General features: G+C 42.0%; 1 long non-coding RNA gene across 7 annotated transcripts in view; it reads left to right on the plus strand.

Annotated features, from left to right (window-relative positions):
• LOC114209236 (uncharacterized) overlaps window positions 1–19,712 on the plus strand; it is a 40,715-nt gene extending 21,003 nt beyond the window's left edge. For 2 of the 7 annotated variants that reach the window (XR_015768285.1, XR_015768289.1), the window contains 3 exons: window positions 2,166–3,257; window positions 10,233–10,413; window positions 14,324–16,049. This is a non-coding gene — a long non-coding RNA (uncharacterized LOC114209236). Of the gene's footprint in view, window positions 1–2,165; window positions 3,258–10,232; window positions 10,414–14,323; window positions 16,052–18,147 lie in introns of those variants that run through there. The other 5 variants (XR_015768290.1, XR_003609294.2, XR_015768287.1 and 2 more) reach the window with 5 other exon arrangements.
• Window positions 19,713–20,057: the final 345 nt, after the last annotated feature.

Raw genomic sequence — 20,057 nt, forward strand, 5'->3', positions numbered from 1 at the left:
AATTTTTTTTAAAAGATTTTATTGATTTATTTGATAGAGAGAAAGACAATGAGAGAGGGAACACAAGCAGGGGAAGTAGGAGAGGGAGAAGCAGGCTTCCTGAGGAGCAGGGAGTGACTCAGGGCTCGATTCCAGGACCCTGGGCTCATGACCTGAGCCGAAGGCAGACACTTAATGACTGAGCCATCCAGGCACCCCAATGTCAAAATTTTAAGTGAAAGACTAGATAGTCAAAAAATAAAGAAATAAATCTGGGAGTTTGTCTTTTAATTGGTTAATCAAAGGCATTTATATTTATTGTAGTTACTATATATTTAGACTTCTATCATTTCATTTTGTAACTACTATGTTTTTCTTTGGTTCTTATTTTTTCTTTACCCTATTTTGTTGAAGTAAAAGATATATTTTTCTTTCCTTTTTTTCTTTCTTTTCTCTCTTTTAACAGTTTCTATCTTGTTCCTATACTGGTTTGGAAATTATGCATTCTAATTATATATGTATACATACTTCTTATTTTAATATTTCTAACAATATATAAAGTTAATAAATATCTCTTTCCTACTCTTGAAAAGACAGTGACTTTAGAACACTTTGACTTCTCTTTAAATTCACTTGCCATCTGGGGCTCCTGGCTGGCTCAGTTGGTAGAGCCTGTGACTCTTGATCTCAGGGTCATGAGTTTGAGCCCCAAATTGGGCATGGAAAGTCCCACCTTTGTCATCTCAAAATGAGTTGTTATCTTTATTTCTGAGATGGAGGGTTCTTTTTAGATTCTTCAAGTCTTTTGTTGTTGTTTGTGTGGGGTCATCATTGCTTTAAGCACTCTTCTCCTTTCTGGGCTAAATGTTTTTCTTGCTGAAGTAAGAGCTGTGGTTACTCTTGGTGGGCCAGGCTGTGCTCTAAGTGTGGTCATGGTCATGGTCACAGTCAACGCTGGCTCTCCATCCCCACAGTAGCTCCAGATGCTAGGTGCTTGCCAAAGGGCATTTGCCTGTCCCTCTATTTCCCCATTTACAACCTGAGCTCTGTCTCTTTGTGCAGGTTCCTTCCTTGTTTTTCTTCTAATGTCCAGGTTTCTGTGTGTTCAAAGCAGGAAGCATGAGGGAGAGGGATCTCCAGCAGAAACCCAAGCATTATTCTCAGAGAGAACTTTGGGTAGCAGCCAGACATCAGTGGCTTTGTTGTATGCAGAGAAAGTTCTGTGGATGGGCTACACTCTCTGTGAGTTAGTTCTTCCTTTTTTTTATTTAGCTATGTGAGCTCAATTATAATGGAAACAAGTGAGAGTATTGTGGGATTTAAGACTGGAATCAGTGGTTCCTACATCAATTCATACAGTTTTTCTGGGTGGTTTTTAGGCATAAACACAATATTTAATCAGAGGATATTAGTTCTGCTCCTCATCACCCACAAATGAAATGTGGTAATTCAGTTTACTGGTTAAGTACTGTCAGAAAACAAAATTCAACTGAGTAAAATTTAAAGATCTTATCAGCTTTAGTCAGTAATTCATGGATAGGGCAGCATCTAATCTAGCAGATAGGTGCTCTGAAGAGCTGTACAAGGCAAGAGATTTTATAGGCAGAAGGGAGTAGGAACAAGGAGGTGGTACTAGGCAAAAAAGCAGATTGGTTATTGTGAGGTTACTTTCCTTTAGGGGATGGAAGGGTAATCAAGCAGATTACCTAACTAATGCCAATCCAGCAATTCCTGATGACTAGTTTAAGAGTCCATTTCTATGAGAGCCAAAACTGTCATTTACTCCCATGTTGGTGATGTGCGAGTTAGCATATGTGACTCCAATTTGGGTCCTGTTGTCTTTAACAGTACTTCTGAATAGTATTATTAAATACAGGAGACATAGATCCTGGAATACACTCATATCCCAGTGCCACCTTGAGGAAGGAATTTAAATTGAGAGGCAAGCTACGTGTATTTATGTCCATCTTAGTCACCTACATATATATCATTTTTGCCTTTCACATGTATTTCTTCTTCTGTAAAATAAGGGCACCCACAGCATAGGTATGTGAAGATTTCTCACAACCAGAGTCACTAACTGGTAAGAATTTTAAGGAAGGCTTGCTACCATTTTTAATGAAGACTGTACTGTAGGCAAAATGCAAACTTACTGATTAAGAGTGAACACAGTTTTTGCTTTACAGCATAGAAAGCCATTGAAAAATAAAAATGACTGGTCATCTCAGTTGCTGAGCTGCCTTTAACACCAGAATATTTCCTACTCTGTACGTAAGTCTGGCTCACAGCTATCTACCATGTCTTCCTAATCTTGGACTTCCCTTGCCCGGTAAGCATATTGCTTGTCCTCTAAAGTGAGATGTGAATTCTCTCGCCATTTAGAGACAGTGACAATAAAAATCACCACCAGGTATTGAGCGCTGTCTTTCAATCAGCAAAATATACTATGATGCACTGAAAATTTGCATCCTCTTCCAAGCGCTTGCCCCCCTCCAAATTCATATGTTGAAGCCCTAACCTCCAATATAGTCGTATTTGGAGGTGAGGACTTTGGGGGGTAATTAGGTTTAGATGAGGTCATGAGAGTGCAGCCCCCAGTGATGGGATTAGGGCCCTTAAATGGAGGGGATGAGACCATGAGACCAGTGCTTGCTCTAGTTCCTCGCCCCATGTGAGTGCACAGTGGGAAGGTGGCTGCAAACCAGGAAGATGACTCTCACCAGGAGCTGAGTCTGTGGGGCCCTTGATCTTGGGCTTCCAGAGTCCAGAACTGTGAGACATAAAGTTCTATGTCTATACAGCCCATGGTATTTTGTTGTAGCAGCCCCAGCTGACTCAGACATACACATAAGGTGATAACTATTTCAGCACTATAGCTCAGATTGGCTTAGTGAAGGCCTGTCTCCTAATCCACTATTTTTAATATCAGGCTTCATTAAATCTGTCCAAAAATGTAAAGAACTTACTTGGGTGAGCAGAGAGCCAGGAAGTAGGAATACAAAGATGAACATTAAACCATTTCTGCCTTTGTAGGGCTCGCTGTCTAGCCAGAGGAAAGCCGTGGGGAGCCCTTATTGTGACATGGCGTGATAAGAAGGGTGATGGAAGTGTGTGCTGAGCACTGCAGAAAGGAAGACATTAACTTATAGGGTGGAGAACGTGGAGAGGAAATGGGGACAGCTTTGCGGAAGAGCAGACATTTGCACTCGGCCTTGAAGGATGACTCTGAATTCTGATACCCAAAAACTGACTTCTGGATAAACGTGGTGGATTGACCTGTGCGTCCTCTGGAATCCCCATTCAAACGACCATATAGTGATTTAAAATTTGTTTTTAAATTATAAATGATAAGTCGGGGGTAGAGATAAACGGGATCTGTTCTGGAGGCCAAATAACATCTGAATGAGTGAGAACTGACCAAACCGAGCAGGTACACCCGAAAGAGAAGCAGGCAGGGAGGGAGGAGGGGAGGAGGCTCCTGCTCTGTGCTGCAGCCCCCAGAACGGCTCAGTATCTGGAGCTACAGGAATCTCTGAAGATGCAGGTGCAGCTGGGGTGGGAGGACAGGTTGAAGGTCTGCAGGAGAAGTGGTTAGGGTTCCTCCCCATCCCATCCCATTAGGCAACTACTCCTCCTCTGCCCTAGCAAAAGACCATATGGTTACTCCGTGAAGGTATCCCGACTACCCATGCTCTGGACTCAGGGGTGCCAGGCACAGTTAAGGCTGGAGGCTAAAAGGCCTGGGGCAGTTAAGGCAGTTAAGGCTGCTGGTTGGTGAGACACCCTAGAACCTTCCCCAGTCCTGTTCTGGATGTTGGCAGCCACGCTCACACACCCCAAGCAGAATATTAGAGTTCTCTTCTGGGGAGACTGAGCAGCCCAGGAGAAAAGGCCTTCTGATACTAACAACTGTGTGTCCACTGAAAACTACATCCCAATTTCCTTGCCGTGAAGCCCCTTGTCCACAAGTCCTGCCATGCACACAGAAATTTCAACCACTTTATCTGAAATTTACTCTTTAAATATGAATGAGCAGACGAAGATCATGAGACTTAGGGGAAAGTTTCCAACATTAAAGACAGCTTAATAACAAACAAACAACAAAGACAAATAGAAAAAGGAATTTGGAGGAAATAAATATTTGAGAAGCAGTAAAACCTCCCCCCTCCCCCCTCCCCTGCCCCCAACAGATAACTTTGAAAAGACTAGAGAAGACACAGGCAGACGTTCTTGCAGAGGATATTCCTTTTCAAATAAAAGGCAAAGTCTTACTAGGAAAGATATCTTTGTCCTTCCCTATTCTTTTTCTCCTGGAATGTGGACATAATACCTGGAGGTAAGAGCCACCATCTTGTGATGATGTGGATGGATGCCATAAGCAAGGATGGTGGAATAGAAAGGTGGAAAGAGCCTGGTTTCTGAAGACCCTGTTGAGACTCATGCCTGCCTTAGAATGTCTATGTGTGGGCTTCTTTTTATATGAAATAAACTCCTTGCTTGTTTAAGTCACTCTAGAAAGGTTTTCTATTACTTGCAAATGAACATAATCTTAACCCATTTAACAAACATTGTTAAAAAATGTAGAAAAGACACAGTTAAAAGAGTTGAAAGTAGGAACACCTGGATTAAGCATCTGTCTTCGGCTCAGGTCATGATCCCAGGGTCCTGGGATCGAGTCCTGCATCGGGCTCCTTGCTCAGTGGGGAGTCTGCTTCTCCCTCTGCCTGCCGCTTCCCCTGCTTGTGCTCTCTTTCTCTCTCTGGCAAATAAATACATTAAAAAAAAAATAAGGAGGGCGCCTGCGTGGCTCAGTCGTTAAGCGTCTGCCTTCAGCTCAGGTCATGATCCCAGGGTCCTGGGATCGAGTCCCACATCGGGCTCCCTGCTCCGCCTGCTTCTCCCTCTCCCATTCCCTCTGCTTGTGTTCCCTCTCTTGCTGATAAATAAAAATCTTGAAAAATAAATAAAATCTTTTTTAAAAAAAGGAAAAAAAGAGTTGAAAATAGTTAAGACTTGGGGGTCGGGAAAAATGAGGCAGGGAACGACTGTCTTTCTTTACTATAAGATTTATAGAACTATTTTTTTAATTACTTATATAATTTTGAGAAAAATACCAATTAACTAAAAGTGAGGGAAAAATTGGTGGGGGATGGGTCAAGCATTCTGGGCTAATGGCATGAACACAGGTGTGAGCAGGAGCCCACCGGAGGGGGGACATGGTGGGGGAGGAGCAAGAGATGAGACTAGGAGGAGGGAAGCTGGAGACAGATTGTGGGATGCTGGATGTGCCAAGCGATAGAACTTGGACCAAAAAAAAAAGAAAAAAAGTCCCCTAAGTGTTGATGAGTTCAATCACAGCCCAGTGGCCTGGAAAAGCTAATGTATCTGAGTCATTTCTCTAGAAGGGAACTACTTGTCCTCTCGGGAGACGAGAGGTACAAAAAATTCAATGTAATCACTCAGTTCTAAGGGGATGACTGGTCCCAGTTTGATGATATTCATGATTATTTCGGTCTGATCTTTTTCTCCTGGTTTAGGAAAGAGACAGATAAGAATTTGGTGATAATTAAACATGAACAAAAACACTGTGAAATTTTACTGTTAAATTTGAGTGCCAAGGAGCAAATGCTATGGGTTCTGCATTATTAGTTGTGTGACATTGAGTTCCTTAACTTCTCTGTGATTCAGTTTCTTCATCTGTAAAGTGTTATTTTATTTTTTAAAAGATTTTATTTATTTACTTGAGAGAGAGAGAGAGACAGAGACAGAGACAGAGCATGAGCAGGGGGGAGGAGGCAGAGGGAGAAGCAGACTCCCTGTGAGCAGGGAGACTGTTGCGGGGCTGGATCCGAGGATCCTGAGATCATGACCTGAGCCGAAGGCAGATGCTTAACCGACTGAGCCACCTAGGCGCCCCTGTAAAGTATTATAATAATACCTACTTGTTAGAGTTTAGGGGATTTGATGAGTTAATGAATGTAAAGTCCTTAGAACAGTGCCTGGAATATAGTAAGTGCTATTTACAAGTTTGGTATCGTTACTGACATTGCCAGGATGTCCGGTGGTAAGAATACCCGAAAAAAGATCTATTGAGGATCCAAACGATATGGCGAATAACAACATTTTACTATGTAACAAAGGAACGAAAACTGTCTTACTTATCTTGACAAGGAGAAGAAAAGCATCTGAAAGCAAGCAAAGGAGAGTTAATAAAGCACAATTGGGTGAATTAACTGTAAACAATAGTCCAATCAAATGTGCCATTATAAAAACTGGCTTTGGGCAAAAGTTTCCTGGAGGGAAAGGGAGGAAGGATGAGTATACAGGTCAGTGGGGAGTAGAAGAGGCCACATGGATAAATCGAGTCTGTTCTTATGGAACATGAGTCAACAGTATGATCTAAATACTGTAGAAGGCAAAACCACATTTGGGCACATAACAGACCTAGACTGAATAGTTCATTATTCCATTTCCTTTGGCTCTTGCTGGGCTCTATTCAGACTTTTTTTGGGTTACATTTCCAAAAATCACATGTTGCAGAATATGGAGAGGAGTGCAGGGATCCTGACCTGGAGTTTGGAAAGCAAGAAGGATACAGAAAACACCCCGACTAGCTTGATGCTGACAGTGACTTGTGGCTCATGTTTGGAAGAGAGAGGCTTCATTAGTCTGATTGGTCAAGGACAGCGGGATCAGAAATCACAGTGTGACACTGCCAGCAAGGGGAATAGACACTGAGTGCAGGAGTAATCTAATTACAAGAACCGATCGGTCGGTGGGACCAGCGGCCACCAGAGGCTAGGAATGATGCTGGGAACTGATGGGTTCAGACAACTGCCTTTCAGGCCGACTTTGGCATAAACACGAGCTCAAAGTTGCACTGAGAAAATACTGTGGTCAGCTAAGCCCAGTGAGAGCTGCCTGTCCTCAGGACTTGGGGTGCAGGCTCCACCGATCCCCACACCCAGGACTGCTAGAGGAGCACCCCAGAACCTTGTCGATGATTAAAACCACACTCAGGAGTGGGTCATTCAGGCACCCGGTGGCCGCCTTATACTGACTGATGGTGTTAATTCTATTTCCCACTATTTCTCGAGTGTGCAGTGGAAACCCCTTTCGCTTTTCATCTATATCCATTCCATTTCGTGAGAAAACCGTAGAGGGGTCCATGATCTTCACAAACTGGGAGGAAACAGGAAAAATTGGTGTAGGGCTGGAAACGAAATTGATGTGATCTGTGAAAGGGGCTTGTCACACTGGCCAGTGTCCGTCCTGAAGTAAGATCAAATGTCACTTCTCAGAGGTGTCTTCCTGGACCTCTCTTACTGCAGTAGACTCTCCCCCCGGGGTCACACCATCAGGTAATCCCACAATGATCTATTTGCTTACTTATTCATCAGCTGCTTCCCTCACTGCATATGCGATCTCTTGAGCTGGGTTATGGTCCTGTGTTTTTAAAAGTTGTGTCACCCAATACCTAGAAGTGTGCCTGGCATTTAGTAACTGTGTTTTTTGTGTTTGTTTGTTTTTTTTCCCTTTGGATGAACAAAAGGCAACTCTCTAGGGTAAGATTGTTTTGAATAGCTAACCACTTGCACCCTTTTTATTAGGAAACATGTCTCTCTGAATCTCTGTGAAGTAAGGGTGCAGGTGGGAAAGGTCCAGGATAAACATATATAGGATTATTGTTTAGGATTTTCTAGTTTTGGCAGCGTTCATCAAAATGTCTGGAAAAGCCTAGATTTTTTTTTAAATTTTTTTATTGTTATGTTAATCACCATATATTACATCATTAGTTTTTGATGTAGTGTTCCACGATTCATTGTTTGTTCATAACACCCAGTGCTCCATGCAGAACGTGCCCTCCTCAATACCCATCACCAGGCTAACCCATCCCCCCACCCCCCTCCCCTCTAGAACCCTCAGTTTGTTTTTCAGAGTCCATCATCTCTCATGGTTCGTCTCCCCCTCTGACTTACTCCCCTTCATTCTTCCTCTCCTGCTATCTTCTTCTTTTTCTTTTTTCTTAAAATATGTTGCGTTATTTGTTTCAGAAGTACAGATCTGTGATTCAACAGTCTTGCACAATTCACAGTGCTCACCGTAGCACATACCCTCCCCAATGTCTATCACCCAGCCACCCCATCCCTCCCACCCCCAACCACTCCAGTAACACTCAGTTTGTTCCTGAGATTAAGAATTCCTCATATCAGTGAGGTCATATGATACATGTCTTTCTCTGATTGACTTATTTCGCTCAGCATAACACCCTCCAGTTCCATCCACGTCGTTGCAAATGGCAAGATCTCATTCCTTTTGATGGCTGCATAATATTCCATTGTGTATATATATTCCACATCTTCTTTATCCATTCATCTGTCGATGGACATCTTGGCTCTCTCCACAGTTTTGGAAAAGCCTAGATTTTTGCTTTGAGTGGCCAAAGATGCATCTAAAAGATCAAGAACATCTGATGAGATGAAAAGTTGATCAGAACAAATGGGTAAAGTTAGAGACACAAATGTTTTCCCCTAGAACTCGCAGACTCATAGGGTGGTCAGATGCCGGTTTGCCTGGGACCGTCCTAGCGGACACCTGCTGTCCTGGCATGATTCTGATAATGCTCCTTTACAACCTCAGAAGTTTATTGATTTTGATGATCAATTATATGGTCATGTGGTCTGTAAGATTCAGTCCACTCCCTTTCAGCACCCAGTCATACTGGGGCCACAGTGTACATTGAGCTGAGGATGGAATAGCAAGAAGGGATAGGAAGTTGTAATTTTGGAGTTCATAGATTATGTAGGAGAATCTCAAATATTTCTTGACACTCTTATTTGATTCTCCTAAGGTTCTGCCAGTCAAATGGTCTTTCTGTTTTTAAGTTTTCATGACTTCAGGATATTCGGGGCTCATAGCTCTGGGGGCGATGGGTCTTGCTACATGATCTTTTTTTTTTATTTAATTTTTTAATTTTTTATTTGACAGAGAGAGAGAGTATAAGCAGTGGGAGTGGCAAGCAGAGGCAGAGGGAGAGGGAGAAGCAGGCCCCCCGTTCAGTAGGGAGCCCGATGCGGAGCTCGATCCCAGGACCCTGAGACCATGACTGAGCCGAAGGCAGATGCTTAACCGACTGAGCCACCCAGGCGCCCCTTGCTGCATGATCTTAAGACAGCATGGCTGGGTAGCAATGTCTTCCCAGGAGAAAAACTTGGTCAGTTTTATTCATAGCTCTGGTCTCTCTAGGGCTCAGCAAACGCTGCTCTTGGGAAGATCTCTGGGAAATGGAGAGATAGGTACTAATAATTATGCCTCCCTTTAACCTAAAAGACTTTATCTTGGTCCAAGCTTCTAAACATCCATTTCTTTCTTCCTGAAGGGGGCTTTTGATCCTTAAAGCAAAGAGACACCAGAAAGAGGGCTCAGGCCATACCCAGATATGTCAGAATACTTGGGTCTATAGACAGGGGTCTCATAAAGTCTGCTAACACAGGCAACTGTCTGACATATTTGACCACTTTTAAGTGGTCGATAATGAATGCATGCATTTGAAGGTTGGGGAAGGTCACTGAGCGGTTCCAGTAGAAGAACATGTCACCCCATTACATCAAAGTGGTTAGATGATAAGTTTCCCAAACCAGAGTGGATGACGTGGCCAACAGGAGAGGGCCACATGCTTGCTAGATCTGAATTACAGTTTTAGTCAATGAAAATGAGAGACACAGGTCACCTGAGGCAAGGCATCACTGATGCAGGCACAGGGCCAGAAGGAAATGCTGCCCTAATGCACTGTGTCCATTGCAACTTACCTGTGCATTACTTTAAGAGAAGCGACACTGACTATAACATGAAATGCCATTTCACATGTGGTGTCTTGTAATGTAATATCAATAAATTATTCTCTGTTAATTTGCCTGTGTATCCAGACTGTCCATAGTTTTTATCACCACCATTTAAAATGTTTTCATCATAGTCTGTTGGGTTGGCATGCCATAACGTAAACATTCTTCAACTTTTGTGTATGTATGTTGTTTCTTTTTTTCTATTGTAAAATTCTGTAAATGCTGGAAGTAAGCACACACATTTCCCCATATTTTAGATTAGTTAATTAAGATGAGTGTTCACCAGGGGGAGAAAGATTAAGGACTGTTTGAAGAGCAGCAGGAGGAAGAGGGTCCAAGGAGCAGTGACTCGGTGAAGGCATTTCCTTGTCCGCACCATGCTCCTCATGGCGCTCTGTCGTCTGTCTACAGGAAGTCCCCACTGTGTAAAAGAAAACTCCTTACAGCAGGCTGGTGAAGGACTTGACAATCTTATGACCAATGACTTTGTGGACCTTGAATGGAAATACTGTACCCCTAATCTGTTTAGGGGAGGAAGTGAAGAGAGGAAAAACCTCCCATCTACACACAACGGTGCTTTTTGTGCAACAATGTGAGAAATACATGCATTTCTACATTACATGTCTTGTTCCAACCTATTTGTGGGTTGTTTTCTTTCCTTTGCGTTCTCTCAAAGCAGGTTAATGGTCCGCGGGAGAAATGATTTCCCTGGGCAAAGAGGTAGAAGACATTTGCGCAAGAGGCAAAGAACATGTCACTGTGGGTCCTTCGGATGCCTTCCCTTGTTTTATTGAATGACCTTAAAGAAGACTTTACTCTTTCTTTTCTCTAAAATAGGAGACTTTAGATGAGGTTTTGTTTTAAAAAAGCTATTTTCTTTGAGAAAAAATGGGCTTCTCATTTGCATGCTTGAGATTGACGTGATGAAGTTTAGGAAAAACTTATTTGACAGTTGCTTATATTCCTTCTGGGTGATTTGTTTAGAGATATGTGCACGTCTAAACTGCTTAAAGGTGTTTATGACAGATTTCTCACTTTCATAGGAGATATGTAACGTTGCAGAATGATGGGATTTTGTAGCCTCCAGTTGCTGGAATTGTACATATTTGTAGAAGGGTTGGAAGACGCTGAGAATGATTTTGCAGAGTTTTAAAGTAGAGTGTTCAGGCACGTGAGGTAAGGGAAGAGCGAACAGCAAGTAAGCACCTACTGTGTGCCAGGCACAGAGCTGTGTGCTGTACAACTGTCAACCCATTTAATTCTCATGACAGCCTAGGAGGTAGGTACTGTTATTTCCCCATTTTACTCAGCATCAGTAGAAGAATTTGGACAAAGAAGCTTGATTTCCTAGTTAGAAGCTTGATCCACTGTATTGTCCTTGGGGCCAGTGAAGCTGTTCCCCACTTCCAGAAGTTGACTGCTTTGTTGAGCTTCTCTAGGGTCAGAAGTGGCTGCTCAGCACCACTCTCACAGAGGGGCATTCTAAGAACAGAAGAAATCATTGCCAAGGAGAATGGTTATTTGTCCTGGTTTTAGCAATTTGCGAAATCCAGTAAAAAATAAATCCCAAAGCAGTCATATGTTTCAAATCTGAATGTTAACAGCTCTGCTCTTATTTCTTTGCTGACTATAATTTTACAATGCTAAGCTTTTCCTCTGTGTTTAGAAAAAGCTCTACCTTTACCTTAATGTCTGGCCATACCACCCAACTTTATATTCCAAATTTGCACCCAATTTCCCATTTCTTTCTATATATTTCTTTCTCTTCTTCTTTTTTATTTTAACTTAATTAGCCAACATATAGTACATCATTAGTTTTGGATGTAATGTTCAATGATTCATTAGTTGCATATAACACCCAGTTCTCATCACATTATATTTCTTTCTTCTTAAGGAGTGATCTTATAGGGCTAAAATTTTAAAACAGCAAATTGCTAAACTCTTAATCTTCCTCTAACTTCTAAATTAATGCTTTTGGAACATACACACACACACACACACATATATTTTAGTAATGTTTTAGAAAGTCTTTCTACCCCTGTCCAAAAAGAAACTCCAAGAACCAATTTTTTCTTTATTTCCTTCCTTCTTCCTTCCTTCCTTTCTCTTCTTCCTCCCTCCCTTCTTTTCTTCTTTCTTTCTTTCTTTCTTTCTTTCTTTCTTTCTTTCTTTCTTTCTTTCTTTCTTTCTTTCTTTCTTTCTTTCTTTCTTTCTTTCTTTCTTTCTTTCTTTCTTTCTTTCTTTCTTTCTTTCTTTCTTTCTTTCTTTCTTTCTTTCTTTCTTTCTTTCTTTCTTTCTTTCTTTCTTTCTTTCTTTCTTTCTTTCTTTCTTTCTTTCTTTCTTTCTTTCTTTCTTTCTTTCTTTCTTTCTTCCTTCCTTCCTTCCTTCCTTCCTTCCTTCCTTCCTTCCTTCCTTTCTTTCCTTCTTTCTTTCTTTCTATTACTTAAAGGTAAAATGATCCCTTAACGTATATATGAGAACACTGTGTGATGGCTGGATGTTTCCTATTCCTTTCTGGTCTCTGAATTCTGAGTCACTGAGTTTGTATTTTTAAGTCACACCTGTGGGTGAAGTTGTCTTTAAACTAGTGTCCACGATTTAAAATGCCAACCAACCAAAAAACCCACTCCCTAAAAAAATGAACAAACCAACCCAAAACCCCTCAAATTGAACCAAAAACCTCTCCAAAAAAATCAGGTCCTCCTTTGGGATCAAAGCCAGACTACTTTTTCCCCCCCAAATTCCTCTCGCTCTGCAGAGAAGGTACATCTCTGAACGTGCCAAATGGAAATTTGGATATGACCAACTCCTTTAAAATTCTAAAGTCTTTTAAATATTCATTGTTTTCCAGTTCTTTATGATCATAAAATTCTTCCCATTAGAAAGCTCACCTTGGAAAGAGCGAGGGGAGGAGCAAGTTTGGGAGGCTGCTGTTTCCCTGCCTCCTGTTTGCTCAGAAATTGGCCAGTCATTGGCGAGACATCTGACTGTGGGTGCTGGAGGGTCCTAGTTCAAATCTGTGAGGACCGAGATGTGTCCCTCCGAATGTATCACCAGGGTTGGATGGACCCCACTGAAGCCTCTCTGGTGGGGGTGAGGGTGGGAATTCTTGGAGGCAGAGATGTCAGAATTTTCTATAGGATGAGCCTGTAGAACTTGTTTATAGGTTGGCTATCAAGCTAGAAAGGCAAAGAGCTGGGGACGTGACTGACAGCTGCATTTGCTCAGTACTTTATACAAGACAGAGATGATCTTTCCTTTATTCATTGAAGAATATGGAAGAGGGCTGCTGGTGACAACGGTGGGGTGGGGTGGGGGAAGGAAGGCCACTCCTTTCAGCCCCTTCATGGAATCTCTACTGATGAGGAGCCTCCTGGGATAGAACTATGACCATGCTGGAGGTTGGGCATGTTGGCAAACTGACGGTGGGAGAAGCTGGGGCAAGTGCACCTGCCTGAGTCTGCAGAAGGGGCAGGCAAGCCTAGAAACTTTTTCCATCATGGGAGAGGAGAAGCATTTCCAGGTTTCATCATGCATCCTGTGATTTGTCTCCTTGGTTAAATGTCTGGGTTCTAGAAGCTGCTTTATTAACGATCTCTTAAGGAATGGAGAACCATGGAATCTCTCAAGTAATCTTGCCCACCTGAACTCCAGTGGGTGATGAGGCATCCTGCTTCATTTTGCCTCAGAACAATTTGGGCACCATGAGAGCCCAAATGTAGCTGGGGCAGGGCACTTCAGCAAGTAAAGGAGAATGGGCATCACTTCCTATACTGGTGTGATTCTGTTTTTTGTTTTGTTTTTTTTAAGTACTACTGTGGTAGTCAGTGGCACAAGGGGTGGACATCTAGTGGTACCCCCCTCCACTGAGTTTCAGTAGCATCTGTGCCGGTAGATTCTCAGTGAGTCTCATAGGCACCCTAGAGGTTGGCTTCTCTGCCTTGAGCTTCCTACACCCTGGTGGGGTGTTTCCTGCTGGCCAGTCCCAGCCCATGTTACTCTGCCTTCCAACCTTTGCCTAGCCACTGTGGACCAGCTCTGGCTCAGGTCAGCCCAGAGAATTTCCCCACCCCCCAGTAGGCGTCAATCACACCTTTTCAGTGAGATCTGAATCCCAGCCTTGGAAGCTGGGAGTGTTCTCCTTTCCAAGTTTGTTCTTTCATTAGGCATTCTCCTTCATCTCTTGGGTATTCTTTAGAGTTCTCTTTACCCCTTGATAGTCAACCCCCTGTTATGGTTAATAATTTTTTTTTTAGATTTTTTTATTTTTTAAATCTTATTTTTATTATGTTATGTTAATCACCATACAGTACATCATTAGTTTTTGATGTAGTGTTCTATGATTCATTGTTTTCATATAATATATTAAGTTCTCCTTGTTAAAATTGTTGTGTGGTTTCTGTCTCCTAACTAGACCCTGATTGATACAAGATGATAGTAGGATAATTGCTAGAAATACCGAGTTTGTTCCCTTATATATTTTACTTCCTTCTTATTTGAAGCCTAGAGTTGAGGAGGAGAAGGAGTCTCAGTCCTGGTCCTGACACGTGCCAGCCCTCAGAAGCTGCGAGTTGCATCCAATGGAACTGGGTCCCAGGTTGCTGACACCCAGGCTCACTGAAGATTTCTATACTTGACAAAATGACTGGGCAGAATGGATGAGAATTGATAATGTAACACTAGCTTCACATGTGGGTGAGTGGAACCTGGAGAAAACCAGCTTGAATTTCCTGCTTGTCCAGAGAGATGGAAACTCAGAATCAGAATGAAGTTGAAAGAAAATACAGACAAGACTCCCTCAGTGAATCTGCTATATGATAGTTATATTTTTTTATGTCAAATCATTGACAAATATATATATAAATATAAAAGGTGACCTGAATTTAATAATGCTTCCATAAACTTGTATTTTATTATTTATAAAGTGTTTACAAACACATGAAAAGGTGGTGCATATATCAATCTATTGATTTATTATTTAGTCTATAGACGAGAGGGTTTCCTGCCTGAAGGTAATAACTCCAGAACCCCACTGGGATCCGAGGCTCACAGGCTTGGATCTAGTGTTAAATTATAAGAATGGAAATAATCCATATTTCCATAAGAATGGAAATAATACTGATAGCCAAGTGCTCATTAATGTATAACATTGAAATCATATCATCTTTTATTTTTTTTTAAGATTTTATTTATTTATTTGACAGAGAGAAAGACAGCGAGAGAGGGAACACAAGCAGGGGGAATGGGAGAGGGAGAAGCAGGCTTCCTGCCGAGCAGGGAGCCTGATGCGGGGCTGGATCCCAGGACCCTGGGATCATGACCTGAGCCGAAGGCAGACACTTAACCGACTGAGCCACCCAGGCACCCCTCATCTTTTAAAAAGTCTTAGCAAAAGATGCAGAAATCTAGCTTTCATTTGCAAAATCTCCATCTCCACTGTGTAATTTTCTTTGTCCATGCCTTGAAAGGGGAAGCAATCATTGCTTGTCTGTTTGCACTTCCTACAAGGAGATGCTACTCTGGATGAAATGCACTGGCCCTGCCTGGGCAGCTCGAGGACCCCACTGAGGGAGCGGTCAGCTGCTGGCCACCAGCTGAGTGATGCACAGAGAACAACAAGCCCCAGAGCTTGTCCCTGTCCCCAGCTGTCCACATCCTCATCCTCATCGTTATTTCCCCGATTTTTCTTCTGGAACTAGGGGAAGCCTCTGATGTGCCTTTGTCTTTCTCTACCTTTCATATTTTAAAAAGTAGGATACTAGCATTTATGGAGACATGAACTAATATTTAACCTTTTCTGGCACCCAGTAAACATGCTTACTTGGCTCCACGGCACAGGTCTACACTACATTAATCCAGAGAATACCAATAGGAAAAAGGAAATGATGAAAGCAAATGCACCACTAGCTACAGAAACACTTCATTTAACAAAATCAAGAAAGAGAATGTATTTCCTTAAGTTTGATGTGATAAAATAAAGTGATAATACTTTGGTTTCTTTAATTTCATGTCCTCTGCTCTGTTTTCCCTTTGACCACTAATGACACTCAGCTATGTCCCTTTGTGACCCAATGGCTGTGTGCCTGAGAGCCTGGGGCCGATGAGAAGGGGACCCGCTTGCTCTCTACCAATTTTCAGCTTATTTTTACCACCAGCCCCTGAGACTCAGTCCTTCCTGTTGTGAGTCTAGTGTTTGGCTAAACTGGAGAAGGAACTTAATGATGGTATTGGAAAGACTTTCTTGACAAAATTCGTTTTCTGGATATGGGAAATAAGGATTCTGGGCTTCATAAATGTGACTTATGGGGCAATTAGACATCTTGGCAGCTCTTCTGGGTCTAGCGTGGATGTCTGGAAATTATATGTCAACTCCCACCCTCATGCTAGAGTCTAAAGTTTTCTGGCCTCCCCAAGAAGGGACATGGTGATTAAATAAATGATCACTAAGTGAAACACAAGAAGAAAGAAAATAAGTCATTTCATAAAATGGGAGAATAAAGGAAAAAATGAAATTTTTACATTTTGATACTTTTTATCACTTGGACTTTCCCCAATCTTAGTTTCCTTAGTGCCAAAGTTTTGATAGTTCTATGTAACGACTTAAGAAAATCACGCTACATGACTATGCAGACATCCAACTTGCAGTCCCAGTAGTGGGTGTTGGGATGTTTGCGTCCACTCCTGGATGGAGAAATTGATCATTGAGGGTGAATTTAACAGGCATCAAGGATGTAATCTTTTCTCACTCATCTTTTATGATAATGAAAACATGAACAACCTAAACATAAGTTGAAATTGGTGATTGGTGGAGGGTTGGGGAAGGAGCTTTCCTTTGCCTACGACCTTTGCTTCCTGCCACTGTCACCCTGGCAGTGGTCACCCTCTGGGTCTCAGTTTCTCCTGAGCTCTTATTATTAGCTCCACCTCTCAACCCACCTCACGTGCAGGTTATCGCTTTGTGTTGGTGTATGGGGAATGTCTGTTAAAGTTGATCTGAAAATATTTATAGAATTAAGTGGGGTTGGGTCAGATTGCAGATGTTCAAAAGAAACCTATGTTTGGCAAAAAAGGAAAACAAAGTGAGAAATATTGCTCTTCTTTCCAAAGAAAAACCATAGAGTTTTTGGAGTTGTGGCATAGTTTTAGGAATTGTCTCCAAACACAAGTTCCTGCCTGTGTTCCTGAGCAACCCAGGGTATTCTTCCAATTTAGCCAACACCTGTCCAGTAACCCCTTGGGCTTTGGTTTCACCACCTGTGAGAAATAGTTGTGAAGCTCAGGGCTCATATGAACAAATGCCAAAGCAGGTCAAGCGTGTGCCTGCCCAGCTCCCAGCTTTGTTTTTCTTCTGGCTTCCACACTTCCCATGGGAACTCAGGGCTTTTGGCAAGTGTATAATCAAGACATTGCAAGACTGTCCTGATTTTGAAGATTCAGTGTAAATGTTCCCCAAAGCTTATTTGAATTTGTTTGATAGTGAATTCTAGTTTTAGTCTTGGGAAACATGGATATAGGCTTACAGTGAGGACCCATTGCCCTGAAATGTCCCATTCCCTGAGGACCTGAGCTCAGCTTTTTGCTGAGCCACCTTATCTATAGCACTAGCGGTTGAGAACGGCTTACTGGTTCAGCTTATAGGAGGATTTATATTTAAAACAGGTAAGCCAATTTCTCAACTCAGGGGTGACCAAGTGTTTCTGTGTTTTTAATTGTGGGCTACAGACATGACCAGAAATCCAAATGTGTGTGAACATTGTTAACATTTTCTTTTTTAGAATGATAATTTGAGGAGGTTTGAGAATTAGACTTGACTTGAACATGAGTAGAATGTGTGGAGTCTGGTCACATCCTTTTTCTGATGTCAGTAATCCTTCTTAAGCTTCATTGTTGAGGTTTAGTGATTAAAACATGAAAAGCTCAAAATTATACCATTAAACGAAGATTCACTGCAAACTTGCCAATGTGAGCCTAGTTGCAGTCACTCAACCAAAGCATTCTGTGTGTCTGTCTGGATTCCTGTTAGTAAGTTCAGGAAGCAAATAGCTCTGGATAGTGAGGGATAGTTATATTAGAGCATGTGTGCAACTTACTAAAACAAAACAAAACCCTGTGTATTTTGGGGGGGGAGGGGAGGAAGGTGGTATTTAGGTTGCCTGGTTGTTATCTGTCCCTAAGCAGTGGTTTTCAAACTTTTTATCCAGCAGATTCTTCTTTAAGTGAAACATTACTCTAAATAAGCTAATACTAAGACAGATGAAACAAAAGTGCCCTAATTGAAAGCTGGGTTGACAGCTCAGCCTTCACTCTTGGTTTTTCCTCCTTGAAGCAGCGCGTGAGCACTTCTGCAGAACGGCCAGCCTCTTAAGGAATGGTTGGGAGTCCGTTCATTGAAAGGAATGACTCCTTGGAATCTACCTGGTCCATGTGAATTTGACTCCTGCTGGACTAATCAAGTATCCCTGAAGCCTACTGGACCCCCAGAACACTCCTGCCTATAATACGGTCAAAGAAATATGACATTTGGCCAGAAAATAATACTGTGCCAATTTTGACCCATGAAAGACTCACTCAGCCTAGGTGGATATTCAGAGCAAACCATTTTCCAAGCCAACACGTGGAGAAAAACAAAATTTTACCCTAATTGGCGTTTCTGTTTTGAATGGAGAATGGAAGTTGGAAGACAGTGGAAAGGTAGGCTGGTGCCTCTGAGATGCAGTGTTCAGGACGAATGAAACGTTGAAATCTTGTGTCCTGATTTACTCACTGGTGTATGAGCTTGAGGGGTGGATAATACATATTTTCCTCTTTTTGTAAAAGGTCCGAGTTGGGCCAGACAACAGTTGGAAGCCGACCTCAGAAAGCCCTGTTTGGAAGGCTCGTGTGTATCACATGATGAAAGCTGTGGGGATGTCACCCAGCCAGCTGTTCACAATGCCAAGCTGGGTCTCCATAGCTTCAAAGTCATTCCAGTATAATTGAAAACATGTGCTGAAATATGCATTTTCTTAAGGTTCAAAATTTCCTTGTGATGTACTTTCCGTACCATTTTGAATTAAACACAGAGGGTGACAATGCTGTGGCCAAAAACTTGTATGTCAGTATATAAGTGTTTTAAAACAAATCTTTTAAGAGTAAAAATCCTGATGAATGTACAGAAGACTGAATCACAGTTCTGAGACAGGTGAGGAGCCTAAAGGAAAAGGCTTAGAGTTGTATTTCTCAATGCAATGTCATTATAGTTCATAATTTCGTACAAATGTTTTATGCTCTTGCTTTCTTTTTTTTTAATTTAATTTAATTTTATTATGTTATGTCAGTCACCATACAATGCATCATTAGTTTTTGATGTAGTAATGATTAGTTTTGATGTAGTTTTGATGTAGTGATGTAGTGATTCATTGTTTTCATATAACACCCAGTTATGCTCTTGCTTTCTTGAAAATGATTCTTATATCTGGACATTATGTTTGTGACTTCCACAAAGAGGAAAAAAAGCATCTGCCCATATTTATCCTGCAAAAGTTTCCATCTGTGGCAATACCAAATGCCTATATGGACCAAACAGTAAATTATGGGAGTGAGGCCAGCAAGGGGAGGCTTGGCCACCTGGACACAAGGGCTCATTTGAAGGGAACTGCCATCGAGGAAGGCCAATGCAGTGTAGCCACAGCTTCTGATTTTTCAAGATAGGCTGGGAATTAATATTTCTAATGTAAAAATCTGCTGATTTTTAAAGTTTTGGAAATTAAAGGTGTAAATACAGTGTGTGGTCCAATAAATATCTCTGAAGACCAGGCCAGGCCCTGAGCAACGTCTGGTCTGCAGAGTGTGAGGCTGGTCTGAAAAGTTAGCAGGCAGCAGAGCCTTACAGAAAGGTGGGACAAGTATTCCTGTTGGGGTAGAGTGGGGTGGGAGAATGGGGTTAGTCCCATCTCTACTTACCCTAATTGAGGTGGGGAAGGGGGTGGGGGAGCCCACTTCAAGGTGGAGTCAGAGACTGTAGTGACCGGAAAAAACTCGGTTTTGCCATCTGTGTGTTGCTTTCCTGCATGTTTCCTTTACCTTTCAATTTTCACAGCACATTCCACTTCAGAAATTTTTGGTTATCAAGTGTGTGGAGGCTTTTCCCCATACCAACCAATTTTTTGTGACACCAGCCGGGCAGCCTACAGTTTAACTCAATTCTCACACTACCAGCCTAGAGAAAGCATCAGAGTCCACAGGTGAAGGCTCAGC

The sequence above is a fragment of the Eumetopias jubatus genome, unplaced genomic scaffold (assembly GCF_037043125.1).
Source record: "Eumetopias jubatus isolate StellerSeaLion01/CBP00866 unplaced genomic scaffold, mEumJub1_p1.0 scaffold_6, whole genome shotgun sequence".
In the NCBI taxonomy this organism is placed as follows: domain Eukaryota; kingdom Metazoa; phylum Chordata; class Mammalia; order Carnivora; family Otariidae; genus Eumetopias; species Eumetopias jubatus.